Source organism: Spermophilus citellus (genome assembly GCF_964194105.1).
Source record: "Spermophilus citellus genome assembly, chromosome: 16".
NCBI lineage: Eukaryota > Metazoa > Chordata > Mammalia > Rodentia > Sciuridae > Spermophilus > Spermophilus citellus.
Window position 1 is genome coordinate 3,827,582 of NC_138196.1, and position 17,088 is coordinate 3,844,669.

Sequence of the window (17,088 nt, forward strand, 5' to 3'; positions counted from 1 at the left end):
CAGCAACACACACACACAGCCCCAAAGGGACAGAAGGGGGCAACCCACAGGAGCACCATTCTCCTCATTTCTATCCAGTCACCCCTAGATGATATCACTGGTCCAGACATTCACGGCACAAACCACAGCAGCCCGGCTGAGCAACCACCAGAAAGGATCTGAAGCTCCAAGTGGACCCAGGACCCAAGGCTGGCAAGCTAGGAGACTTGCAAATCTGCACATTTCCCTATCCACGGGAGTCCTGGAATCAGCCCCCACAGACACACAGGGATGACTGGGCTATTACCCACATTTTGCTGATGAGGAACTGGACCACAGAAAGGTCTAATGACTTGATAAAGGTCAAAGGGGACCAAGGGGAGGGGGACTGAAATTGGAATTTCTCAAGGAGTCCTTGAGGTTCATGGAGGTGCCTTAGGAGCCTTCAGGGCAGAGAAGATGCTGGGGACTGTCACAGCAGCTACCTAGAAAGCTGGCTCTTTATGTTCTCAGTTAGTGGTCATCTGGAGCTCTCCCTTTCAGGATGAGGAGCGTGTTCTTAAAATACGATTGAAAGGTCTTCATTTGGAGATACACCCACTGCTTCTGAAGTGGCTTGGAGATACCTGTGTGTGCTTGTGGGCATCTTGATCTGTGTGAGTGCACTTCCCACAGGTGAATCCAGAAAACATCTGCACAAAAAGCTTGCTGATTGTACGTTAGCTCTAAAGTCAGCGTCTGACACACAAATAGACATGTGGGGATGTTCTACTAATGGCATCGATTGAGAAAATTATTTTCCAAATATAGAGGGTAAGTGATTTGATTATTATAGAAAGAAAAAAATGCAGATTGAAAATCAGACCAATTTCTAGTCAATTCACATTGATGATCACCATGTGAGCTGCTTCCCTCCACCACACTCTTCCTCCATGATGTTCAGCCTCACCTGGAGCCCAGAGGAATGGAGGCTGCTATCTCTGGACTGAGACCTCTGAAACCCTAAGCCCCCAAATAAACTACTCCCTCCCCACTGTTGTTCTGTCAGGTCTTTTAGTCGCAGCAGTAAAAAGCTGACTAAAACACAAGCTCTGGCTGAAGAGGGTGCGGTGCACCATGTTTCTTTAACTTTGGAAGTCAAGGTCACTTCTCCCAACTGGGTTCAAAGTTCTTCAACCTTGAAACTCTACTGTGACATGGAAAGTGACTCACATACCCTAACATCAAGCAAAAGCTCACAGAATCCAAGGAATGCAAGTTGTAGGTGACTCCTCCGAATTAAATGACATTATTGAAGTGACACTTACACGTGGCCCAGCTCATGGGCTATGGTGAACGCTGTACTCAGTCCACTATCTTCACTGATAGAGCAGCTTCTGTAGGGATCACAGATGGTTCCCAGTTCAGCAAGACCTATTAGAAAGGGGAAAGAAAATACCAACAAGGACTTACTTTAAAGAGCAATTGTGACTTAGAACAGAAACGTGTAGCAAACTGTTTTAGCCACAGAGGATATGAATGGAGGACTCACCTAAGGTGTCACATTTGTCATGAGCTCTGCAGATGTCCTGTCTGAAAGCAAAGCAGACTTAGGCCTTGATGACACCAAAGAGCAAAGGTCAACACAAGAAAATACTTCAGAGGGTTCTAGGCATTCACAGTACCACACGCTACAGTGGGGGGTAAGTGTGGGGGCTGGGGGGAGGTTCGCTCCCCAAAAACAAGCTAATAAGACCCAAGTTTTACAATGCAAACATTTTGCGAGGCACTGATTCAGGATTAACAGCTCCATTAAGAAGATTGCTCCTGCTGCCTCTCTAACCAGGACTTCCCCAATACCCAACATAAGTGATTGTAACTTGGAAAAAAATGTTTTGGTACCAAGGAGGTCTCAGGGGCTCTTAACCACTGAGCCCCATCCCCAGCCCTATTTTGTATTTTATTTGGAGACAGGGTCTCACTGAGTTGCTTAGGGCCTCGATAAGTTGCTGATGCTGGTTTTGAACTTGGGATTCTCTTGCCTCAGCCTCCCGAGGTGCTGGGATTATAGGCCTGCACCACCACACCCGCGAGTGATTGTAATTTTACATATAATTTGTAAACATTCCTAAAAAAGTGCTAAATGCTTTTCACTTAAAGGAGCACCCCCGCCCCTCCACCAGCAAAAAAAAAAAAAAAAAAAAAAAAAAAGCCCTGGTTCAATCACCAGCACTGTGCAAAATTTAAATAAATAAAAAATTTTTGAAAAATCCAGTGTACCCCCACAATGGATGGGAGGTATGTTTAGGCCAGCAACTCTCTGTTACCCTGTGCAATGTCTTAAACACTTTTATTTATTTTTTGGTCCTGGGGATTAAACCTAGGGGCACTTTACCACTGAGCTATATGCCTAGTCCTTTATAATATTTTATTTTGAGACTGTGTTGCTCAGGGCCTCTCTAAGTTGCTGAGGCTGGCTTTGAACTTGTGATCCTGCTGCCTCAGCCTCCTGAGCCACTGGGATTACAGGCGTGAGCCACTGCACCCTGCTCTTTTGAGACAACACTTTTGAGACAAGTGCTACCATGTAAATATAATGCATCTATTAAAAAATAAATAGAAGGAAGACTGATAGAGCAGAGGAAGGGGATCCCAGGGAATCGAGAAGGGAAATGAAAGGGGAAGGGCTGGGAACTGAAATAGAGAAAATTATGTTATATGCATTTATGGCTGTTGAACCCCACTATTATGCATAACTATAATACACTAAAATTTGGGGGGATTTCACATTTTTTTAAAAACCCATATTTCACTGGATATGGTGGTGTATGCCTATAATCTCAGCAGTTTAGGAGGCTGAGGAAGGAGGATCGCAAGGTCAAAGCCAGCCTTAGCAACTTAGTGAGGCCCTAAGCAACTTAGCAAGACCCTGTATGCAAATAAAATATATATATTTTTAAAAAGGGCTGGGGATGTGGCTCAGTGCTTAAGTGCCCCTGGGTTCAATCCCCCATGAACCTCCCCCAATCTATATTTCTAGCTTCTTACAAAATCACGGAACTCTGATCCGAGTCACCACAACCTGCTTCATCTGAACAGCAGCTGTCCCCTGTATATAAGGGCATTGACTTTCAGAGCTGCCTAACAAATTGACTCTTAGCTGGCACGTCCACAGGAGTCGTTCTCAAGGAGGGGTAATTCTTCACTTCCTCCCTCCTCCCCAGGAGGATGCTGGACAGTGATTAGAGGCACTGTCACCATTGAGAAGACAAAGTGCCACTGATATGTAGTGAGCCAAGGGCAGAAGTGCTAGTAAATGTTCTGCAGTATTCAGGGCACCCCATAAGGGATTATCTGGTCCAAAACATCAATAGCATCTAAGTTGAGAAACGTCCTACAAAGATTGCTCTAGATGACCCCATCCCATCAGCCTGACCTGAACAGAGAGATTGGAGGAATCAAAAATCCACATACCTGGTTACGAGCACAGCTGTATCATGCTGGATTCCACCTGGATAGTTCTTGGAATGTTGCCACTGGCAAAAAATTTTTAATGTTGTCTGGGCATTAAAAGATATGGAAGGTCCTTCCTAAATACAGAGAAGAATTACGGTTGGTCTCTGCTAGCAATACCAATCAGAGATGCCATTTCGGATACAGATAGAAGAAAGAAGAAAAAAAACGTGATTACCTGTTCATTATGAATCACAACTAAGTTCACAATAACAATATTAATTAAATTTCCAATACTTGGGTCTTTATAGATAGAGGCTACCTGCAACCGAGATAAATTTTTCAAAGTTAATTGTGAACTCTCTGTAAGCAATAAGCAATTCACTTCTTAGGTTGGATTCCATCTCTTTTTTATGTTCCATGACATATACACATTCTGTTGTTCTGAGTTTTCATTCATTCAACATGCATTTATTGAAATCTCTTTGTGAATCCACAGATGGCACTTTTAGATAATAATGAATTCAAATAGGTTTAAATGCCAAATGGTATTTTCTTTTGAAACTGTATTGCTGCCTCACAGTTCTCTGTACCCAAACATTTGGATATTAATTTCCAATTACAGTCTCTCCTCCCATCTGAAGTCCTGGATCGCTAACTTAACAAAATCACAATGGCTAACTTACAAAATTACCTTCGCTAATAACTGCGGTTCTTTATGCTTATCACCCATCTGCATTCTCAAGAACCTGAGAAACCTACTTTTGTTTTATTTTGCTGTAATTAATTATGAGGGCGAGCATTCATGGAGTGCTTATTATGAACTAGATCCAGCAGCCCGCTTCCTGCAGTGCTGCATTCCCATTCCAGCACCTAAACCTTCCCCTTATGACCTGCCCTGAGGAAATGGAAGTTGGCAGATCTGAATGGAACTCAGGACTCCAGAGCTGACCAATAGCATTATTGCCTTTCCAAGCTCTCATTAGCGTAAGTTTGGACCAATAACAGTAACCCAAGAGCTATATACAACCTGAAACATCCTTCCCTGACAGGTCAAATCTGCTGTTTCTGTCACCAGCATCTTCTGTTTTATGACAAGTGTTTGGTTTCTGTTCTTCAATAAATGCTATGGTTACATTGATTCATCCTGGTTTGTGGATTCCATTCATCAAATGCACAAGATAATAAGCCCAAATAGAAAAAAAGTGTTGGTGAGCTGCTGGGGTCTGCTGCTGCATGTCTTGGCTCCACCTGCCAGCAACCGTAGTGAGCTTGGTTTTGTCTCAAAGCCAAGGTTTGGTAATGTAGCTATAGACTTCACACACACATTATTATCTCATTGTGTGGCTTTAGTTCTCCAGAGTGTATACTTAGAGGAGACTTGTTGGGTTACATGGCAACTCCCAAGTTCCACTCCTTGAATAGTCTCCCCTGATATGACATAATAAAAACAGGACTAATGGAGGTGGGGCATCACTGTTCTCCTTGGTGCCCTACAGCCCCTTGTGTCTACCACTCTGGAGGCTCTCAGAACTGTAGCTTTTAGGGTAAACTGAAGGTTCCATTGTGTGGTGTGGATGGGGACTCACTGAGAGAAGTGAATATCAATCCCTGGCTCCCTCTCTTCCTGGAGATCCAGGGGTGAGCTCAAAGTTCCACCCTCCAATTACATGCTGGCCACCCTGGAACCTAGCCTGGTCCTCCAAAGGCTCCTCATGATCCCATAGTCAGGTAAGGGACACTGTGCCTTGACACTCCGTTGTAAAGGGAAAGAATGCCCCATGGTGGGAAAGGCCAAGGCACACCAGAGACCGCTGTCACTGCAATCACTCTGCCTCTGCTGCCACCACCACAGTGCCTCTCTCAGGACTGCTGCAAAGGCCCCAGCTGCCCCAGCACCCACTCTGGTCCTCCCACCATCTGCTCCATTTAACAAAGTGATTCCTTTAAAACCTGTTATGTCACTCTCTAGTTAGAGCCTCCCAGGAACTGTCTCCCCACCACGTCACAGTCCTCACAAGACCTCTAGAGCACAGCATTATCTGGCCCTCTCTGCCTCATACTCATACTGGACTGTCTCTGACTCATCTGCCTCTCACCCTGGCTCCCCTTGCTCCTCTAGTACTTCACGGCCAACCTCACTCAGGGGCTGCACAGGGTCCCAGGGTCCCTTGATTAGCCCTGTGACCCCCAGAACCCCTGCCTTTACAACTGTGTCCCACAGAACACTCTGCCACCAGCACTGTGTCCCCCAGGATGCCTGTCTCTTGCATTGTGCTCCACAGACTCCCTGCCTTCAGCACTGAATCCGCAGGACCCACAGTCCTACACCTTTCTTCAGGTTTCTGCAGTTACCATCTATCATCATATCAGGGATCCCTAGAAAGTGTTGAGTTCCTCTCTCAATGCCCTCTCTGACCCCTTCCTAGGTCTGACTATGTCCTTCCAAGTTCATGTGCTGGAAACCTCATGCTGGGCAACAGTTCTAGGAGGAGAAATCCTTAAGAGCTGACTGGTCTGTGCAGGCTCCACCCTTCTTTCTCTCCCTTAGCCTTGGCCTTCCCAGCCCCAAACTGTGAGCCAACTAAATTTATTTTCATTATAAATTATTCAATCTGTTTATATGTGTTACAGCAGCACAAAATAGACTAAGACACATTTAACCTGGCTTCACAGTACTAAGCAATGCAGAAGACACTACCCTGTTACCTGCATGCTTGCTTAGGCCTCTCCCCCCAGAAATGAGAGCAAGGACTTCATTTGTTACCGCATATGTCCATCAGTGTCTGGTGGATGTTCAGAAAATACTTGTTGATGATTTAAGTCCCTCTATGACTGATATAGGCATTGTCACTCTGGATGTGAAAAAGAGAAAAAGAAAGAATCAAAAACACAGGAAGCATAATGGCCACAGCAAGTTCCTTATTATTAAGTGTGACCTTAAGAGATAAAGAAATGCAAACTCACAACACAGATAGTTTGATAAGACAGGAGAAAGTACAAAATAAATAGTCACCATTAAGACTGCCTTGGTAGTCTAGACATCCTGGGGTAGTGAGAGCTTCAGGCTGTCATATGTCCCCTGTGGCTGAGTCAGCATCAGCCCCCACAGGCCTGAACCTGACTCCAAGGACAGCTTCTTCCACTCAGACCTACTGTAGTAAGAAACTCCATGCACACGTCAAGTAGCGGTGCTCTCACCAGGCTCGGATTCCCTTTTCTGTGTGGGCCATAAAGACTGCCCTGTGGAATATAATGTAATTTTGTTGATTGGAGATAGAGTCTTTCAATTCCCATAAATTAGACCATAGCCAATGATTCTGGATGTGGTCCAAAGCCATTAATTACATGCCAGTGAGGAGGTACAGAGGTGGGAGGAACTGTTGCAGATGTTTATGTTTTAAAGCATCTTCTTTTCCCCTCTCAAGGTCTCACCTACTCAATGAAACTCTGCACTCTCACAAAACTGTGTAACCAGGAATGTTACAAATATCACTAAACATGTTATATATTGTGACTCTAACAAGAAGAGTCTGTTAAACTGGACATTTCCATCTGTCCCATGAAGGTCCCACTTGAGGAAGGCAGAATGGCAAAGATGGAAACCATGTGAATTTGGCAGTCTGAAGACAGTTCCTTGGATTCTATAATCCTTACAGGTTCCAGACCAGCTGTGGAGGACATAGCAGGGTGAGAAGAAGGGGCCATGACCTTCCTGGATCCATGAAGGGAACATGCCTTCTGGAAACATTCTAAGATCCATGTGCACTGTGTGCTGGAGACTTTTGACTGTTCTGTTCTCCAGAGTCCCAGGCACATTGTGCCTGGCTGACAGCTCCTCAGGAAGTATTCCTCAAGTGCCAGCACCTGGCAGAGGCTTGCCTGCTGCTGATACATTAATGAAGAGTGGTTATCCAGGTGCCTGGAGCCTTCTGTGCCTGCTCTCTGGTCCCTTCACACACAGGAAAGGGAGTGTCTACACCTTTGAAAGGATGCTGCTGGTGTCCAATCCATGCCCTGTGTGTTCAGCAAGAGACACTCTCTAGAAGTCACCTGAAGACAGGTAGCCACTCTGAACCTATTTCCTCAGATATCAAGTGGGAAGTGGAGTGGGAAGCATCAGGTCCTTCTAGCTCCAATCATCTCCAATAGGAACCATGCAAATCCAGACAGTGAAGAGGAGCATTAATGGTTATTATTAGCTATGAAATTAACAAGATAGACTGACTTGTCAAGGAGTAACATGAGAAAGATGTCAGCTATGACATTCTGAGAAAAATGCAGAAAATAGACACTTTCTTTATATATAAATAATGGAAAAAGGTGCTAACAAATGAAGATCTTCACAACAATTATATGGATGGTTCCTCAGGTTCTAGGATCATTACACGTTGTAGGCAAGGTATAAAAACACACATGGAAACTATCTAAAAATTAATTTAAAAAAAAATTGTGGACACACCCAACATTCTGTTATATTTGTCCATGGCAGAGAGGACTAAAATGAGTCCAGACCACATGGGTTTGGCCTCATACTGAATGTTCAAGAACCAGCCAACGAGACCCTAAAACAAGAAATAAGACTGGACTTTTTATAATCTGGCCTGCATAGTGGGCATACACCTGGATACTCTCCTCAGTGCACAGTCAAAGGCCACTGGAAAACAAAGGCCTTGTAGGGTCCCTGGTGTGCTGTGCTTTCCTGTTGGCAGGGTAATGGGTAGCTGCCTGGGTGGCAGGTGCAGGTGGGCCCTCCAGAGGCCCCCATGATGAAGAGCCTTCTGGAGGCACAGCAGGATTCATTCCATACAAGAGGAAGCTGACCTTCACGCACAGTTCCAAGCAGGTAAGGTCAATGTTGGCAGGACAAAGGAGTTGGCTTGAGTCCTGCAAGGTAATGTGCTACACAGACTCTGCTCTGGCTCCTCATTTTGCCTTGGCCACTGGGGCCAATGTCTGTGGGAGGCAGTGGAGTAAAGAGCCCAAGGTAGAGCTACCTTGAGCCCTGTGTGACCAAGGTCAGCTGCAGGGAGAAGGAAGCCTTCCTGCAACAGCACAGAACACGGTAGCCATACATGGCCCCACCTGGCTGTCTGAGGCTTATCAACAAATAGCATGGTCCTGTCAGGGACCAGGAAAGTTCCAGCTGTGGAAGACCACAGACATCAATTTCTGGTAGAGGCAAGGTTGTTTGAGTGCCAGGGGGAGCCAAGTGTGACACCTTAGAGGCTTCAGGCCCATTCTGAGGACCCAAGGACACTGAGGGCCTTTGTGAACCCTCATGGGGAAGCAGCCTGCTGGGACTTCTGTGTTTTCACAGTGCTTTGCTCCTGCTCCCATCCAACCTTCTCCCTGTCCTGCCTCTCAGGAGAGAGCCACTGTTAAAGTCAATCCTTATCCTAGATCTGCAGAGTAGCTGCCCCCAGGGCTGCAGCATGGGCAGTGAGCATGAGCTGCCACCCGGAGTCCACCATGCTGCAATGGGCCTGAGGTGGGCAGAGCCAGCACCAAGGCAAACTAGGGAACATAGATCCACTGAGCTGAGGCAGCCCTGCTGGGCCCAGTGTGGATACCTGCTCTACACAGCACTGCAGCCAGAACCTCCAGGCTCCATGATCCCAGGACTTCAACCTCCTGCTTGACAAAAGTGAGAAAATGGGAGTGGAGTGAACATGAATGGAGATTGAGGCTCAAGCATTGTTACAATAGCATCAGTACTTTTCCAAACCCTGATTAGCATAAGTTTGAACCAACAGCGTTGACTCACGTGCTATATAAACCCCTCGCCTAGCACACTTAGATGATAACCTGATATTGGGTCTGTTTTTGTCGCTATAGGAGTTCTGCTTTTATTTTCACTCCAATTAAATTCTATTCCATTTACTCTTGCCTTCCTTATCTCATTAATTTAATTCTTTGGATGTGTGAGGCAAACATGGAAAGACATTAGAGGTAAACTTCTAGACCTTATTGCAGCACTGGAAAGCATAGCAGACGTTCAGAGCTATAACACTGAGAGCTATGATATGCCACTTAATGGTAGTTGAGAAGATTCAGACTTTCCTGGTTGCAACCTTCAAAGCTGACACTTGTAGATGATGTGGATTCCTGGCTGCTGAGCCAAATCAGCCATCCTACTGGTTCTTGTCAAGATGCAGATATAGAGCTCATGTGGCCTGTGGCCCTGAGGAGACCGCTATGTAGCCAAGGATGTCCTGAGGCAGGGCAGGCCAGTGCTGAGGTAGATCAGGGCAAGCTGTTCTGTCACTCTGCTGAAGCCTGGATTATGCATAGTGGCACACCTACCACAGAAGCACACTCTATAGCAGTGCCATGGCTTCAGATACCCACTGAGCATGTGCAATCAATGACTTCAGTCTTCTGCTTCCCAAAGCAGGGAGCAAAGTAAAGCTAAATGTGGATGAAATTCAGGACTAACCAATTTCATAATTGATTTTCCAAGCCCTAGTTAGCATAAGTTTGGACCAATAGCAGTGAACCAAGGTCTCTATAAATCCCTAAACTAGCACACTCGGCAGAGAAACCCGGCTGTCTATTCCTCTCTTGTGTGGCATGAGTTGTGTTCCTGTAACTCAATGAATTCTACTATTACACTCACTCATCCTGGTTTGAGAATTTCATTCTTTGAATTCATAATAAACGAAATAAAAATGGAAGGTGAGCTGCTGGGTTATACTGCAACACTGGTGGTCAGGGCCTGCCATTAGGAGCTGTAAGTACTTCCTGAGTTCAGATGCTTGCAGCTTGTGCAGACCCCACCTGGCAGCAACAGAAGTAAATTAAGTTTCACCTCAAAACTGTGGTTTCCTAGGCATCCCCTCTTTGATTAGCTGCTAACACTTCAAATGAGCCAGCTTGGCTGCAGTGATCTGCATCTTCACAGACTGCTCACCAGCAGAACTGGTGAACTGAGCTTCTTAAACTCTAGCTGTGTTACTTCTATCATTGTTGCTTGGGTACAGACAACAACTCTAATGAGTGGCTACCTTATCTGCATGTGGTGTTGAGATTTAAGACAAGTTTCTAGAGGGAGCCCTGCACCAGAATGCAGGGACCTAAAGATCTCTGCTAGCTTTTGCTGTGTTGACTTTTCCACACTGGGTACTTAAAACCCTTGCAAAAATGACCATGGTAGCTCCAGCCCCTTGGGATTACTACAGAAAACACTTTGTAAAGCCCCAGATCCTCCCCCACTGATACCCAAATCAGAGCAGAATAGTGCCTAGTGCCAGTAAGCTGAACATCACCTGAAAAACCAACCTGGTGGTGTAACTGCAATTTATGGAGAGCATGTGTAGTCATTTACTTCATCATTTTATTGTTATTTCACTGTATTTTATTATGCTGAAGTCTATTGATCTACAGGAATGAATTTATCATATAGAAAAGCATCTTGCTCTGGGAAGGCTGTGTTGGGAGGAATCAAGCTGGAATTCAGAATCACCTCCAGAAGAGGACTGCAGTCACTGCATTTGCATCACAGGGGGACATGGCCTCCTTTCTAGCACAGTCATAAGATCAGTTTGAGATGAAAATCTACCACTTCTGTTGGTGGGATGAGTCTGTGTACACTGCAGGCCTCTTTAGCCAAGAAAGCCTATTTCAGTGTTTACTGTGAATCACAGCAGGGGATGCCTGCCCTTGTCAGCTCTGAGGGTCAGAACAGGCCAGGCCATGTTCTCCACTGCCACTGAGCAGTGTGTTTCAGTTTTGTGCTAGAGCTCCCTGCCTGGGGAGGGTCTCCAGTATTGCAACAGACTCTAGCAATTCACTACCAACTTATTTCCAGGTTGTTCTCACACAAATCCAAAGAATGTCCCAGAAGATATGTGTGAAAGCAGTAGAATTCATTTAAGTATGAAAAATAGAAACAGAACTCTTGCAATGGCAAGAAGGAATCCAACAGCAGGTTTTCAGTCCAAGTGAGCTAGTCTAGGGGATTATCTAGCACTTGGGTCAATGATATTGGTTCAGACTCATGATAATCAGAGTTTGGAAAAGTACTAACGTGATTGTCACCACACTGAAGCCTGAATTTCCATTCTACTTCACCCCAGTGGTATTTTCTCACTATTGATTGGCCAGCAGGAAGTAGAGGTCTTGGGATTGTAGAGGCTGGAGTTCTGGAGGCAGTGCTGTGTGCAGTCAGCATCCACCCTGGTCTTGGTGTCTCAGGCCCACGCCAATGTGATGGGCTCCATCTGGCTGCAGCTTCCCACCCAAACTCCAGGCCCTGTGGGCAGCCATTCCATAGCTCTGGGACAAGGGTTGGTTCCAGTCAGGCATTATGATACAGGAATTTTACTCTAAAGACAAAAATGATGAAAACATCATGAGACTAAGGCATCTTTCTTCCACTCTCCTTCTACTATGAGTGTGGGACTGTTTTCCAAATGCCATGGAGCTGAATGTCACAGCACTTGGGTATCATTGCTGACCTATGAGGCCAGCTGTCTTGCAGAAAGCCAGACATTAAAAAAAAACTAAAAAAAAAGAAACACTTCATCCTTCTTCATTTACTCTGGAAAATACATCGATTTTTCATAAAATATCTATTCTAATGTGCAATGAGTTTAAAATAACTTAAAACAAATTAATAAATATTTCTAAAATTTCCCATCTTTGTTTCACTGCAAATATTGATAGTTATTATCCACTCACAGGAAATAGTTTGTGGGTCCTTATAATCTTTAAGAATGTGAAGGGATTCTGCAGGACTGGAAGCAGCTGAAACAGGAGTGTTCGTGGGAAAGATGAACACAGTAAGGTCACTGGGGTCGAGGTCTGTGAGTAGAGGGCAGGGCTCACATGGATTCTGCAAACTTTTTTCTTTAAAACTAAATCCAGGTACAGAATTTTGGCATTCTGTGCAGCTGGGTGGTTGTTATACCATACTTCTGTTTTTTAAATAATTCATAATAAAAATAAATTGTCGGGGGATAGGGAGGGCAGCAGAATACAACAGGCACTAGTATTGCTATATGTATATATGTGGCTGTATAACCAATGTGATCCTGGAATCTGTACATGCGGAAAAATGAGAATTCATACCCCATTTGAATCAAATGTGTGATATGTTAAGATCATTGCATTGTCTTGAACTAATAAAAAACAATTAAAAAATAAATTGTCATGAACATGTCATTTAGAGTCATGGAAGCAATTACCAGAAATCCTATCAACAAATGTGGCTAAGTTTCTGGTGCAGTGTGAGACCAATGTGGGCAAGCAAGCCTGTGGCAGGTGGGCAGGTTCCATTCCCCTTGATATTAGATACACCCTCCTCTGCACCTCAACAAATTAGAATATTCAAACAAATCAAGTGAAGAGAAAAGGGGGAAATGGCAAGCACCATGCAGAACTTAGAGATGAGAAGAATGTCTGGAAGGAGGAGGAACTACACCATGTGTTAGGATGTGGGACAATAGGGGCTTTCTCTTCCCCTTCATTTTTCATCTATTCTGTTATGTGGCTGTATAATTTCATGTATAGCATAAAATTATTTTTTAAATTAGCAATAGATCAAAAAAGACAGATAATTTTTTTTTTCTCCTGGGAAAGACTGGCTACCACATGGTTCTATCTCTCCCGGTTATTCTCACATGGATGCCTGGTGGCTGCCAACCTTCTGATCCTTAGAGACTATGATCATAGGTGGAATCTTCATCTCTCCTGGTCTCTTCTTTGGCTAGTTGTCCTCAGCTGGTGCTGTTAAACCCAGGGCCTCCTCTGTCTTGACCTGGTCTTCTTCTCTGTCTCTCTGTGTCCTCTTATTTATTTAGAAGGTTACTAATCTTTGAATTTGGGTACACCCTTAATAATCCTAAATAAACTACATCTGCAAAGACCATGAAACTCACATTCTAAAGTTCAAGGTGAACATGAATTGGGGAGTACATCATCAAACACACTATAAAGACCAAGCAAAATAAATTACTAAAGGCACATGCTCCAAATATAATTCTTGCTTCAAATGAAGATGTACATGTGTTAAACCTACGCTCACTTGATAGAACTCTAAAGCAACACTGCCCCCCCACAAGCTGTTTAACTTTTCCAAAACAACCAAATCAATTCTGATGTGATCTGCGTATCAACCACCCATAAATCTAAAGATGTACTCATCAACGTAAGTACTGAACACCTTCATGCTTTTACACTGTTCCAGGAATATTCACTTGTAACAGAAACTGAGTCTTCACCAAAACCAAGTTCAACAGAAAATGATCTCATTCACCATCCAATTGGCAAACAGAAACTTTGTTATATAATGGACAAGACACTAGTATAATATTTGTAGGTATAATTATAAAATATGCTGTAGGTGTACTATTCTCTTTGAAGTCATGTGCATGTCTGGGAGTGTGTACATGTGGAGATGGGTGAGTGGATAGATAGATAGATATTGAGGGATGCTGGACAGGATCAAGGTGGACAGCTGGCTGGGTGCTTTCAAGTCCTGCCATCTCTTCCTGGTACAGCTCCCTCTGAAGTTGGACTGGGTGCATGTGACTGAGCCCTCATAATAGACTGGATGGATCATCTACCTCACTTTCAGGCCTCGAGCAAATTCCTCCAGTTTCTCTATACTGTGCAGAACAGATAGCCATGAACCACAGGTGGCTACAGTGCCAGCTCGAATCCATGGGTGGAGAGACCACAGTCTCACTGGATTCGTAACTGGGATGGGAGTGAGGAACAGCCATGCTTGTCCATTTCATGGATCCTTTAAGCGTCTTTCCTTGCTATAGTTTGGGTATTGACAGATCTTCCAAAGCCCATTTACTGAGGCTTTGTCCACAGGGTGGTGTAATTGGGATGAAGAGGAACCTTTGAGAGGTGGGCCTAGTGGTAGGTCCTGAGGCCCCTGAGGTGTGTCCTTGAGGAGGAGTGTGGGACCCTAGCTCTTCCCTCCTCCCCTTTGACTTCCTGGCTGATGACAGGAGTAGTTCTGCTCTGACACACCCTTCCACCATGATGGGCCACCCCACCACAGGCCCAAAGCCACAGCACCAAACCATTTTGGACTGCATCTCTAGAACTGTGGGCCCAAAGAAACCCTTTCTCTTCATAAGCTGATTAGCTCACATATTTGTTACAGTGAATGAAAGTGGACTAACACAACTATCAACTTTCTAGAGACTGAAGCAGTCATGCACGCCCTCCTCTTTGCTCTTATAGCCCAGCCCCCACAGTGCCTCCTTGCAGCAGGCCTGTGCCTGTGCATGGCCTGTTTTCCCTACAGATAGAGATCTTTCATGGGGCTGGATCCTCTGCCTTATATGTTGTTATTGCCCAGCTCCAGGCATAATGAGCACATGACTTTCTTTTTTGTCTTCCTGGATAAAAGAGAAAGAATTTGTCAAAATGTCATTTAAAAACCAATTTTCAAGAAGAATTTATTATAAAGTAGATGCCTCCGTTATTACCACTGAAGTCTCACGCCTGAGTTGTCACAGGTCCAATTGGGTTTTTAGCTCCCGACGACGCACTGTCTGCACTGATTTTCAGACACTTCCTCTCTGTGCTTCCGCATCCCAACTCCAGCCTGCACACCTCTCTGGGCATACATCTTCCCACTTCCCAGGAATGAAGGTGACCTGGAGGGAATGGCTCTTTCACATCTTGGCACACATAGCTGCAGGAAGACACTCCTGTTCATGTCACTTCCTGCAGCTTCAAGAAGTATTCCACTTCCTGTCTTTATCAGTGGCCTCTGCTCTGTAGAGTCTCTTGCGTGCCCGTGTTCCTCCCTGCAGATTTCTGAAGATTTCCATTTCTTGTGAGAGATAGGGGTATAATTTTATTTTGTTACATATGGATTTCCAGTTTTCCCAGAACCATTTGCTGAAGATGCTATCCTATCTCCAGTCTATGTTTTTGGATCTTTGTCTAATATAAGATATAATTTTTTTGATTAATCTCTGTGTCCTCTGGTCTGTACCATTGGTCTACAAGTCTCTTGTGGTGCAAATACTGTCCTGTTTTTGTTACTATTTCTCTATAGTATAGTTTAGGTCTGGTATAGCGATGCCACTTGCTTCGCTCTTCTTACTAACTATTCCTTTAGCTATTCTGGGTCTCTTAATGGATCAAAGACCTAAGAGTTAGATCAAAGACTCTGCATCTAATAGAAGAAAAACTAGGCCCTAATCTTCATCATATGGGATTGGGCCCCAACTTCCTTGATAAGACTTCTATAACACAAGAATTAAATCAAGAATCAATAAATAGGGTGGAATCAAACTAAAAAGTTTCTTCTCATCAAAAGAAACGATCTGAGAGGTAAACAGAGAGCCTACATCCTGGGAGAAAATTTTTACCCCTCACACATCAGATAGAGCACAAATATCTAGGGCATACAAATAAATCAAAAAGCTAAGCACAAAAAAACAAATAACCCAATCAACAATTGGGCCAAGGACCTGAACAGACACTTTTCAGAAGAGGATATATAATCAATCAACAAATATATGAAAACATGCTCGTCATCTCTAGCAATCAGAGAAATGCAAACCAAAACTACTCTAAATATCATCTCACTCTAGTCACAATGGCAGCTATTATGAAGACAAACAACAAAAAGTGTTGGCGAGAATGTGGGGGAAAGGCACACACATACTTGCTGGTGGGACTGCAAATTGGTGCAGCCAATATGGAAAGCAGTATGGAGATTCCTTGGAAATCTGGGAATAGAACCACCATTTGACCCAGCTATCCCTCTCCTCGTACTACACCCAAAGGACTTAAAAACAGCATACTCTAGGGACACAGTGACATTAATGTTGATACTAGTACAATTCACAATAGCTAAACTGTGGAGCCAACCTAGATGCCCTTCAGGAGATGAATGGATAAAAAATTGTGGCATACATACAAAAATGAATTTTACTCAGAGAAAAATCATGGCATTTGCAGGTAAATGGATAGCATTAGAGAAGATAATGCTAAGTGAAGTTAGCCAATCCCCCCAAAAAACAAATGCCGAATGTTTTCTCTGATATAAGGAGGCTGACTCATACTGGCTGGGATAGGGAGGAGGAGGAGCATGGGAAAAATAGATAAATTCTATATAGGGAAGAAGGTTTGGAGTAAAAGGGAGGAGGCAGGGAATTAGCAAGAATGGTGGAATGTGATGGACATGATTATCCAAAGCACAAGTATGAAGACACGAATCGGGTGTCAAACTACTTTATATACAACCAGAGTTATGAAAAACTGAGGTATATATGTGTAATAAGATTTTTAATGAAGAAAGTACATTTATAAAAGACATGAAATGGCGTGAACATACTCTACATAAAAAGATATGAAGAATTGTGCTATGTGTAATATGAATTATAATGCATTCTGCCATCACGTATTTAAAAAAATAAAATCAATTAAAGAAAAAAAAGGTTTCCATTTCTTAAAGTGAAACTCCCCTCTGGATCCTCCAGGCGACAGCAAGAATAAGGGAGCTATGTTGGCCCCAGCCCTCCGACAACCTCATGTATACCAGAACAGGCAGCATTCCCTTTCAGCTGTGTCCTCTTTTCCAAAAGGATGCTGTTTACTACCAGATGAAGGAGGCCAGTGGACACTCTACAACAGGTTTCTATCATTATTGGCTTGACCACAGTCAGGGAGACTGACAGCACCCGAAACTTTCCTAAG

General features: G+C 44.1%; 1 long non-coding RNA gene across 1 annotated transcript; it reads right to left on the reverse strand.

Moving 5' to 3' along the window:
• Nucleotides 1–1,284: 1,284 nt before the first annotated feature.
• Nucleotides 1,285–3,478, reverse strand: LOC308635117. Its single transcript, XR_014019142.1, has 3 exons — nucleotides 3,433–3,478; nucleotides 1,511–1,551; nucleotides 1,285–1,392 (listed from the first exon to the last, which is right to left on the reverse strand). It is a non-coding gene; the product is annotated as an uncharacterized lncRNA (long non-coding RNA).
• Between the last annotated feature and the right edge of the window lie 13,610 nt (nucleotides 3,479–17,088).